Here is a 10,103-nt window from a genome sequence, read left to right as displayed (position 1 = left end):
TGTGTTTGGAGTTTATTCCAACACTCCTGAAATCTAAGAGACAAGAAAGGGACAAGAAAGGGACAAGAAAGACTGGAAAGGAGCATGGCTAAAAGCAAACTAAGGAGGTTATTAGAAGTATAAAAGACACCCTTCAATAAGTGGAGTCTAAATGGAGATTGCAGAAAAGATAATAAGCTTTCTGGCAAGCTAAACATGAAGCAATAATAAAGCTGGCCAAAAATGATTTTGAGGAGGAAGTGTTCAAAATTTAGCAATAAAACCTTTTATTTTTGGATACATCAAAAGCAGGAAGTTTGCCAGCAAGTTGATGGGGACAATATATTACTGAAATGTAGAAAGACCATTCTAGAAGGACAAGTCCATAACAGAGAAGCTGGAAAGTATCACAAGGGGGAATGCTCATTAAGGAGGGCTTCTCTGTTGAAGCTGATTGTTGGTATTGTCCTGAGGAGCTGCTGGTCCTGGGGCAGTTCGATAGTAAAGCGGATTTGAATAAATCAACACAGAAAAAGGGGTAAGGGCCACATCATAATGATGCAATTTGTGCAAAATTTCTATTAAAACTGAAGGAGCAGCCACCTCTTATGGCACCTTGCCCCTTCAGTCAGCCTTAGTTAAGAGTTTTATGATATTCTGTGTCTGACTCTACTTTTCCAAAATACTTCAGGACAACCAGGCAATGACAAATGTGTGTCTGACTTTCATATTTCCAAAATGATTTAATATTCCTTTGTTACAGTCAAAACAGCAACAAAAAAACCCAACCCAAGCCTCTTACTGCAGAGCAAAGCAGCTCAAATTTACAGCCTCAGTTCTTTTGCATGAATAATTGTTCCAAATCCAGTTGAAAGGTAATATTGAGGTTATATCTTTGCTTGATTTTGACAGGAGACGACTTTCTGTTCCAGCTTGAAGTCCTTTGGTCTTCTGATTCAGATTCATGCGCTGCCCAACTGGAGTGGAGAGGAAGAAACAATTGCACCCAGAAATCAAACAGTTTCTGAGAGGCATTTGGTGGTTTATATTTATGGGAAAAAAAGCTGGTGTTCCCACTTCCATGAGCATCAGTGTGGCTGGTTTGAAGGGCTGGCCTCAGCTCTGTTCCCTGTCCCCAGTGCTCAGGGGGAAGGTAAGGATTAAGTGATATTTTTGGTTAAGAATACAAGAGCCACCTGGTCCCTGCCTGATCACCAGCATAAGCCAGAACAGCCAGCTCATATCCAATTTCCTCTGGTCCCTCTGGAGCTCTGGAAAGCAAGGGAAAAGCCCAGAGCTCTGCACTTCATCTCTTTCCCTCAGCACTCCCATTCCTTGGTACAAAAGCTGCCATCTGCCTGGAGGACCGAAGTACATTTGAGGATAAAAATCCCTTTTGCCCACCTTGTACCTGGCTGAGCTTCTGCACAGAAAATGACTTCATCTGGCCCTTTTTTGCCCTCTGTTTTTACAGTCAGTGCCATAAACAGGCTGTATGTACACACACACTCCCAGGAGCTGGGAGCAGGTAAGGTCTGTGTGGCAGGGCTGTGCTCAATAACAGCACAAAGCTCCCAGTTCTGTGCAGTAAAACCCTTCCTGCCTGTGTGGGACAGGGCTGGGACATTCTGTGTGTGGAGATGATCCCCCAATGCCTGTTGATACAAACCAGATGGGCTCATTGCATCCCAGTGCTTCCTAAATACAGAGAATGTTGGTGGTGGTGGTGTGTGGGCTTGCTACTTTCAGTTTAGGTCAAGGTTTAATTTTACTTTCAAAAAACAGGGTGGTCGTTCCTAGCTGGAAAAGTGTGACCAACTTATCTGAGCAAAAAGATGAGCTTTACCAAAAAGGGGGCATATGAACCCTGTTGTATTTAAAAAGATCTTAAATACTGACTTCTGATCCCTAAACACATCTTGCTTGTTTGTTTGTTTGTTGTTTTATTTGAAGTTTTGTTTTGGCTTTGCTCTTGCCATGAATGGCACATGGAGAGAGTAACTGTAAATGAGCATCTCCAGGTGGTTGTTGCATTTATTATAATTTGCTCTCCTGTTTTAGGTCCTCTTTACTGTCAGACACAAAACTTTTTGGGTGCTGTGGTGCTGGAATTGCCTGCAAAACCTTCAGGAATGAGCAGACTTTTCAGAGAGACTGGAACACATAACTGGAAAGGATCACCTGCTTACCTGAGAATGCCTTCAGAGTATTTTGATGATACTTTTTTGTGAAATATTTTGGGTTTGCTAAAAGAGAAAAGTAAGTAGTTTCTCTCTAATATACTTCAAATATATTATTTTTTTATTTATCATAATCATAGCTGTCTGTACTCATGATTTTTTGCTTTTATCTTTGTTTGCAATTCATAGGGTGAGGTTTTTTCCCCAATTTTATGAAACTAGCATACTTACAAATTTTGTAATTTTTCAAACTGAGAAGACAGAACCATCTTAATTCCCTTTAGTTCATAGACTGTGGAAGGGAGGATGAATTTACTGAGATTTACTTCAGATGTGCCACAGTTACTTCATGAAATCTTCACGTGCCATTTCAGATGTTTGTCTAAACTAAATCTCTACCTTTTACATTGGTGGGGGGAAATCCTCTTTGCCCATCAACTGAAATAAAATTTAAAACATTATGTCTGTATTTACAGAAATGGCAAATGGCAGGACTTGGTTCATTTGTACCACAGCTATTTTCAAGGATCACTTTATGTTCAGTTTTTCCCAGCAGTGTTTCTGCCAAAAAAAGAAAATCTTGAAAAAAGCAGAAATGAGCATTTTTGCACTGGTCATTTTCTTGCTTAAAATGCCATGGAGTTGTAGCTGCCCTGGGGGCTGTGGGGGAGGAGGATGAGTAGGAGAATGAGGATGGGGAGGAGGGTTGGGAAGGAGAAGGAAAAGGAGGGTCAGGATGAGAATGAGGATGGGGAGGAAAAGGAAAAGGAGGATGAAGATGTGGATGAGGAGGAGGATGAGAATGAGGAGGACAGTTAGGGTGAGGATGAAGGATATGAGGATGCAGATGAATATGAGGATAAAGATGCAGATGAAGATTTGGATGAGGATATGGATGAAGATGAGGATGCAGATGAAGACAAGGATGAAGATGCGGATGAGGATGCATCTGAAGATGAGGATTCAGATGAGGATGAGGATACAGATGAAGATGCAGATGAGGATGCAGATGAGGATGAAGATAAGGATTAGTCTGCAGATGAGGATGAGGATACAGATAAAGATGAGGATGTGGATGAGGATGAGGATGCGGATGAGGACACAGATGAGGATGAGGATGCAGAGGATGCAGATGAGGATGAAGATGGGGATGAGGATGCAGACGAGGCTGCAGATGCAAATGAGGAAGAGGATGAAGCTGTAGATGAGGATGAGGATGCAGATGAGGATGCAGACGAGGATGAGGATGCAGATAAGGATGAGGATGCGGTCTCTCCCGGTGCCGCAGCGCCACCGCGCGTCCCCGCGCCGCTCGCGCATCCCCGGGAGCATCCCCGGGATCTCGGCATTCCCAACCCGCGGGGAGCGGGGACACAAACGCTTTGGAACGCCTGAAGAGGCTCGGAGGGGGGCCGGAGCCGGCTTTGACACCAGTTTTGAGCAGCTCTCGGATGCAGAAGCTGTGCTCTCTCCCCCGCTGCCCGCCCTGCTGACGGGCTGCTCCCTTCCCTCCTACAGCTGGAGCTGCCTGAGGATGTCCGGGGAAAAAAAATGTAAATCATCACTGGGGAGCATGAGGAAAGATCACCAAACTCCAAGTTGATGTTACTGGACTGGTAACATTATTAGCAAATATTTTACATAAGCCTTGTTGTGTATTTCCAGGTAACTGTGCTAGTTTAACAGCTCACATAAACATAACAAGGTCTGATGTATCACATTCTATCAAAGCCCAGAGTGAGAAACTGGCAATTGCTCATCCAAAATAACGCAGTTTGACATGAAGGGATTTTTGCCAGCCAAAGTAGAAATTCCCCACTGGGAGGGGATGCTGTGTTTTGTCCCTAAAATGTGGGATTCTCCACAAACACAGGCTCCACTTCAGTAGTCAGCCATGTGAGAAGCATCCCTTTCTCGTTGGTTTTGGTATCCTAATTAAACAGATTTGCCCAGGGAGAAGAAGTGGAGTGTCTGAGGGGTCACCTCACCGTGGCTGATCTCAGCAGACACATGGCACACACTCCATCCCCTCTTGTGCTGTGAGCAGGAGCTCCCCTGCCCCACAATCCAGAGTGCTTTGTATGGGATTTTTTCTTTGTGCTGTCTCAAACATCAAGTGTTTGTGTTCCTTTTCGGATGAACTTTGGTTCTGACCCTGCTGAGGGTGCATTGCTTGTTTTGGAAACACTTGCAATATCCCTGGACTGTTTGTTTTCCACCCCAATATGCTGCTACATTCCTGCAAGCTTTCTCTGGTTGTAATGCAATGTTTGGCCAGGAAACAGAGAATACAAATGGAAAACAGTGCCCCAGTCTTAGGGAAATGTAGTGAAACTGTGACAGAAAGTGTTTTGTTGGAAACAAGACAAAGATTTCCAGAGGATTAATAAACAAGCAGCTGCTCAGCATCTCTGCAAGACCATCAACTCCAGATGTTTATTTCCTGGAAGGATCAGAGTATTTTGTTTAACTCTCTTCCTCTGTCCTCAGCAGGTAGGAGAAACAGAGGTCAGGTCTGGTGCTTGTGTTCCAAAGGAGATAATTAGATATTTAATAAGTGTAGCAACAATACAATTTGCATGACCAGCTAAGCATCTACAGGTATTTTTTTACAGTGATAGATCCAAACCACTGAGTTTCTCCAGGTATTTGCTGAAGACCAGCACTTAACAGCACATAAAGAAGAGTCAGGCTGCAGAGGGGCAGCAGCAGGAGAACACTTCTCCCCTGCAGAGCTGAGCAGGATCTGTCTCATGTCAATGCTGGCTCTCTTTTGCCAGGGCAGTGGGGTTTTGGGAGGGTCAGGACCTGTCTTTTCAGAAACAAGGGCCCAACTCCTCCACAAAGAAATAGCAGTTTTTAAAACAGTTATGGAGAACATGAAAGCAGACCTTGGTCCCCAGGAAGTCACAGCACCATCAATTTGTACTAGGAGAGGTGGAAGTTCAGCTCCTGAGGTGAGCCCAGGTACTGAATTCAGCAGCAGCTGGTTAGGTCACCTCAGAGGGCCAGAGAGGAGTTCTGCTGCTAAAAACGCAGGTTCTCCATGTTAGCTAACACCTTTCCCTTCAAACCTACACCCCAGAGGGATAGAACATCTCAGTACAACCCTGGAAGTGGACATTGCCAGTGGAATGGAGACCACAGGCTGGCCCAGGGGAGCAGCAAGGGAGTCTGTTCTCCCAGAAGTACAACCTGAAGAGCTATTGAACCAAAGCATTAAGACCAAAATGTTGTTGGGTGTCACCAGATGCTTTGAATCCCAACAACAGAAGCAGAAGAATAAGTGTGAGGCAAATCAGAGAAGGAGGCTCAGGTAGGCACTGCCTCATCCAGAAGCATGAGGAGACTTGGAGATCTTGGAGCTGAGAAAAACTGAGTGAAAGAGATGAGATTTCACAAAAGTTGAGAAAGAGGTAAAGTCCTAAATGACCACCCCAGTTTCTTTGCTGGTTTTTGGAACAGCAAGGGAATTGATAATTCAATAGCAGTGGTGGGCTCTGCAGTACAGATGTGGCTGAGCCTGGCAGAGCCCAGCATGCCTTCTCCACTGCAAACCAAGCTCTTTTATTGCTAAGCTAAGCAGCTCAGGCACAGACGCTCACAGGGATCTCAAAATGCTTCCTTTGCCCCCAGGAGAATTTCTTTGGGAGCACTCAGAGAGCAGGAGGACATCCAGGAATCTGCTTTCTCTGGAGCAGATGATGAATGGGTCATCTTGTACATGAAAGGAGGGGACTAACAGAAAGAATTTCCCTCAGGGCAGTGTTTGGACAAAAAAGTCAGGAGGCAGGATTGGCTTTTGCCCTGTGAGGTGGGCTAACAAAACTGGCATTGCATTCAGTGAAAAAGTGAACCTTGTGGCCAGCAGCACAAAGGCTTTGAGCAGACAAAGCCTTGCAGGTAATGTGAATTTCTGTAAATACAATTGCAGATGATCACATGAGCATTGCAGTGTCTGTGTAAACAAGGGACAGGACAGCTCCAGGGCCACCTGGGCCTTCTCTCCCTGTAACAAAGCAGCACAAATGGGCTGGCAGTGGCAAATAATCCCAGCTGCCGTTTGCAAAAGGCACTGGTGTCATTGCAACTTCCTCCATCCTTAGGAACTGCAAGCCTGGAGGGAAAGTTCCTAGTGGGAGATTGAACTTGGTATTGCTGCAGAAAGCCAGCATGGCTTATGTTCAACACTTTAAAAGGGTTTATGCTGTGCATTTATATATAGCAAAATGTACAGCAGACATGGGAAGTCATCAGATTTCTGCCTTGTCTGGAAAGTTGCTTTCTCACTCTCTGTATACACCACACAGCAGGGACAGCTTAAAGCTGGTGGCCCCATGTAGGATTGCCACAAACATGCTTTATTTTTGTTTGAAGTCAGAGACTCTTTGGACTTACTGCCTTTCTCCTCTGACTGCAAACATAAACCTCTGCAATTGCATCCAGACAGATCTTTGTTCTGGTGAAGAACAGCATATATCCTAAATTTTGGCTTTGAGATCCTCAGTGTAACAAGACAGAATTCCAGAAGCATGAAGGGTGGTTGGGTGGTTGACTTGCTACAGCAAAGGGATGCCTAAATTCCTTCTGTACCCTTCGAGATCATTGCTTTGTATACTGTTCTGCCACTTGCCTAGAAAAGCAGTTTCTGCAATTTAGGCGTTAAACCCAACATTAGCAGCAGAAAAATCTGTGCACATAAGGAAGAAAACGCATTTGGTTCTGGGCAGAGGCACAAAGAGCTTTGGGGCTCTGTTTATTATTCACTGTGCAAACTTCTGAGAAATTAATGCCCACTCTTTTAGTTTCACTGGTTGCATTTTGTTTGTTTGGGGTTTTTTTGGGTTTTGGGTGGGGTGGAGGGATGGAGAATTCTTTTCATATCAAGACCTACAACAGGGTGTAGAGTAAAACTGATTAAATCCGTTTCATCCTTCATTAGCAATGAAGGATGATCTCTCTGGGCTTCTGGTAGTAGCTCGACATTTCAAAAACTGGCAAAGTTTGTTCTTACATTCTTACCTTACATTGTTCTTACATTGTAGATGAACTAAACTACATTTTCACCCCTTGAGATCACAGATCACAGCTCTGCTTCACCAGCTCCAGCTAAGGATATCACTGACACCCAAAATAGAGCAAGGAACAGCTAAATCCATCCACTGCTAATACTGCTAGTGGTGAGGAACCTGGGACTCCTGGGATCTCCACCTTTTGATGTAAGTCCAAAGCCAATTGAGAAGAAAGGTTGCTACAGAGTGCAAAAAGGTGAGAGAGTAACCTTTGAAGTTACCTGCTTTACAGTAGCTCTAAAAACCATTTTATTTTCTGTAGGACAAAATATGGAAAGGTGACTCACATTCACATCAGTGCTTGGGCTTTTCAGTGATGTGTAAAGAGCCCACCAATCCCTCTTAACCCAAATTATTGTTATGAGATTCTGTTCACTTGTCTGAAAAAAAAAAAAATCAGCCTGTGTTTCAAATTCTTGTCAGGCTCTTTGTTGAAAGTCTTTTGTGTGTAAATAAAGTTCAGGAAATAAGAGTGCAAGGCTTAAAAGAGACTGGCAGTGTGCTTGCCTTCTGTGAAGTGTTTGTTTTTATAGGTTGTGTATTTAAAGAGGAAGACTTTTTTTAAAACAGAGCATGCTTGGAAATGCTGTTCATTTACCTTAGTCTAAAATGCTGAGTGGCTGCAAGAGCTGTGGGGACAGGACACCAGTCCCTCCCCGGACTGTGACCCAGGCTGATTTAATTTCTCCTGTGGGGACAGGACCCCAGTCCCTCTCTGGACTGTGACCCAGGCTGATTTAATTTCTCCTGTGGGGACAGGACACCAGTCCCTCCCCGGACTGTGACCCAGGCTGATTTAATTTCTCCTGTGGGGACAGGACACCAGTCCCTCCCCGGACTGTGACCCAGGCTGATTTAATTTCTCCTGTGGGGACAGGACACCAGTCCCTCTCCGGGCTGTGACCCAGGCTGATTTAATTTCTCCTGTGGGGACAGGACACCAGTCCCTCTCTGGACAGACCCAGGCTGATCCCATTCCCCCTGCAGAGAAGGGCACCCCAAGCCCTGGGTTTGAACCCACCCCAGCAGATGCAGGGGCAGTTTGGGGCAGAGCCTGGTGTCAGCTTGGTTCCCATCTGTGGGAAACAGCAAATGCAGCAAAAAATGACTTCACTGGGAGTGTTTTGTGAAGTGGCCAATGGATTACTTAGGAAATTTTGGAAGACTCTGAGAGTTTAAACCTCCAGCAAGACACAAACTCCAGTTCATCTGTACGGCCTGGGTAATGCCTCTGTTGCCCATAGTGCTTGTATAAAGTCAGGAATTACAAGGTGATGGGGTTTGCCTGCTCCAGGCAAATGGATTTGTTAAATCCACACGACCTCCTGTCCTAGGAAAAAAAACCTGTAAGAAAAAGGCTGGATTTTACCCAGGTTTAGAAGAGCAGATTGCTTTTCCATGGGCTGAGTTAGCAGGAATCTGTCACCAGCTGGTGGCAATGATCAGGCACTTTGTGATAGGCCAGGAAAGAGTAAAGCCTTGCTTTAATGACAGCTGTGGCTTGGTGAGGTGTTCTGTGAGCTGAGTTCTGGTTGATGGAAATCAAGAAGGGGGAAAAAAACATTGCTGGAAAGGTAAGATATTGCTGAGGGGTAGTGAGAAATATTGTTTTATAGGTAAACTGCTCTTTCTTGGAGCATATTTTAAGCAAAGCCACTTTTATTTGGTATTGTAAGTTACCCAAAACTTAAAACAATTTGCGTGTAGCTTAGCATCTGTCTTATGTCCTACTAATGAAGATTTTTAATATTTTAAATATTGAAATATTTAAATATCAAGAATTGTAGATGATGAATCTGATGAATTCTAGAACTACTCCTCCCCAGTTCTGTAGCCCTCACATGTGCTCAGTTTCCTCATGCAGGGTGGTGATGTTGCTGGGGCTTTTTATTGTGTGTTTTGGTTTGGGGGGGAGATTGTTTCAAGTTTAGTGTTATTTTTGAATAGTCATTTTGGTTCCTTGTGTGTGTCCCTCCCCTCAGTGCTCAGCTAGAGTGGACAGAAGCCAGTGCACTGAGGTGGGTTGCGTTTCTGACTTTTTTCTTTATGTGTTGAGATACTAGAAATTCCTGGGGAAATAAAAACCCATACAAACTTTTTTTTTTTAAAGTCACGTAATTAAGTGCCGAGTTGCATCAATTTGCACCCACTTAGTAGATCTAAGTGCCTGTAAGCAACACACCCTTACAATTTAGCTGCTTATTCACATATTCCTACTGAAATTTAGCTGCCCTTTGTGCCCAGTGTAATAAGGAGGGTACAGCTGTTTTGTGGACTGAAAGCATTTTTCAGAAGCATGAAGATCTCAGTATCTTGGTTCTCTTACTCAGAAAGTGGTGCGTTACTTACTTATCCATTGGCTATTAGCTGTTATGGTTTTCCTTGTATTTTTTTGTTTGTTTAGGGGGCGGGGAGGGGTACATAACTTCTATTTCTGGCAGGTGAAATGCAAAATTGTGCCAAAATCAGGGTGGTAATTTTGATATTAAAAGGTTTCTGAGGCAATAAAACACTAAGTGTGTATGGATGATAAATGACATTAAAGGACCAGTATCACCAGTGAGTGACAGGCAGGACTAAAATGACAAAAGTGAGTGTGTCCTCCATTTCTTTGAAGATGATCTAGAGCCCATCTTGAGCATCAAGAGCCCCCAGTCCACCAGAAAACATGCAGGCATTAAAGCATGTAAACTAAACTGCTGTAGTGTAATTGAGGAGCAATGTCAGGACTGGGTTTCACTTTGAAGGAAATTGGGACATGTGGAGTTGTAGCACAAGTGCACAGGAGCTGAAAATGCAGAGCAGCTCCAGCTGTTCTGAATAAACCCTGAATGGCCCTTGCTGAAATGATTATGCCTCAAAATAAAATGAA

General features: G+C 44.1%; 1 long non-coding RNA gene across 1 annotated transcript; it reads left to right on the top strand.

Annotated features, from left to right (window-relative positions):
• Positions 1-899: 899 nt before the first annotated feature.
• Positions 900-7,557, top strand: LOC102067864 (uncharacterized). Its single transcript, XR_003381386.2, has 3 exons — positions 900-1,132; positions 2,041-2,238; positions 7,235-7,557. It is a non-coding gene; the product is annotated as an uncharacterized LOC102067864 (long non-coding RNA).
• Positions 7,558-10,103: the final 2,546 nt, after the last annotated feature.

Source organism: Zonotrichia albicollis, chromosome 2 (genome assembly GCF_047830755.1).
Source record: "Zonotrichia albicollis isolate bZonAlb1 chromosome 2, bZonAlb1.hap1, whole genome shotgun sequence".
Taxonomy (NCBI): domain Eukaryota; kingdom Metazoa; phylum Chordata; class Aves; order Passeriformes; family Passerellidae; genus Zonotrichia; species Zonotrichia albicollis.
The sequence above is the reverse complement of the archived record's forward strand: the minus strand, read 5'-3'. Positions and strand labels throughout refer to the sequence as shown.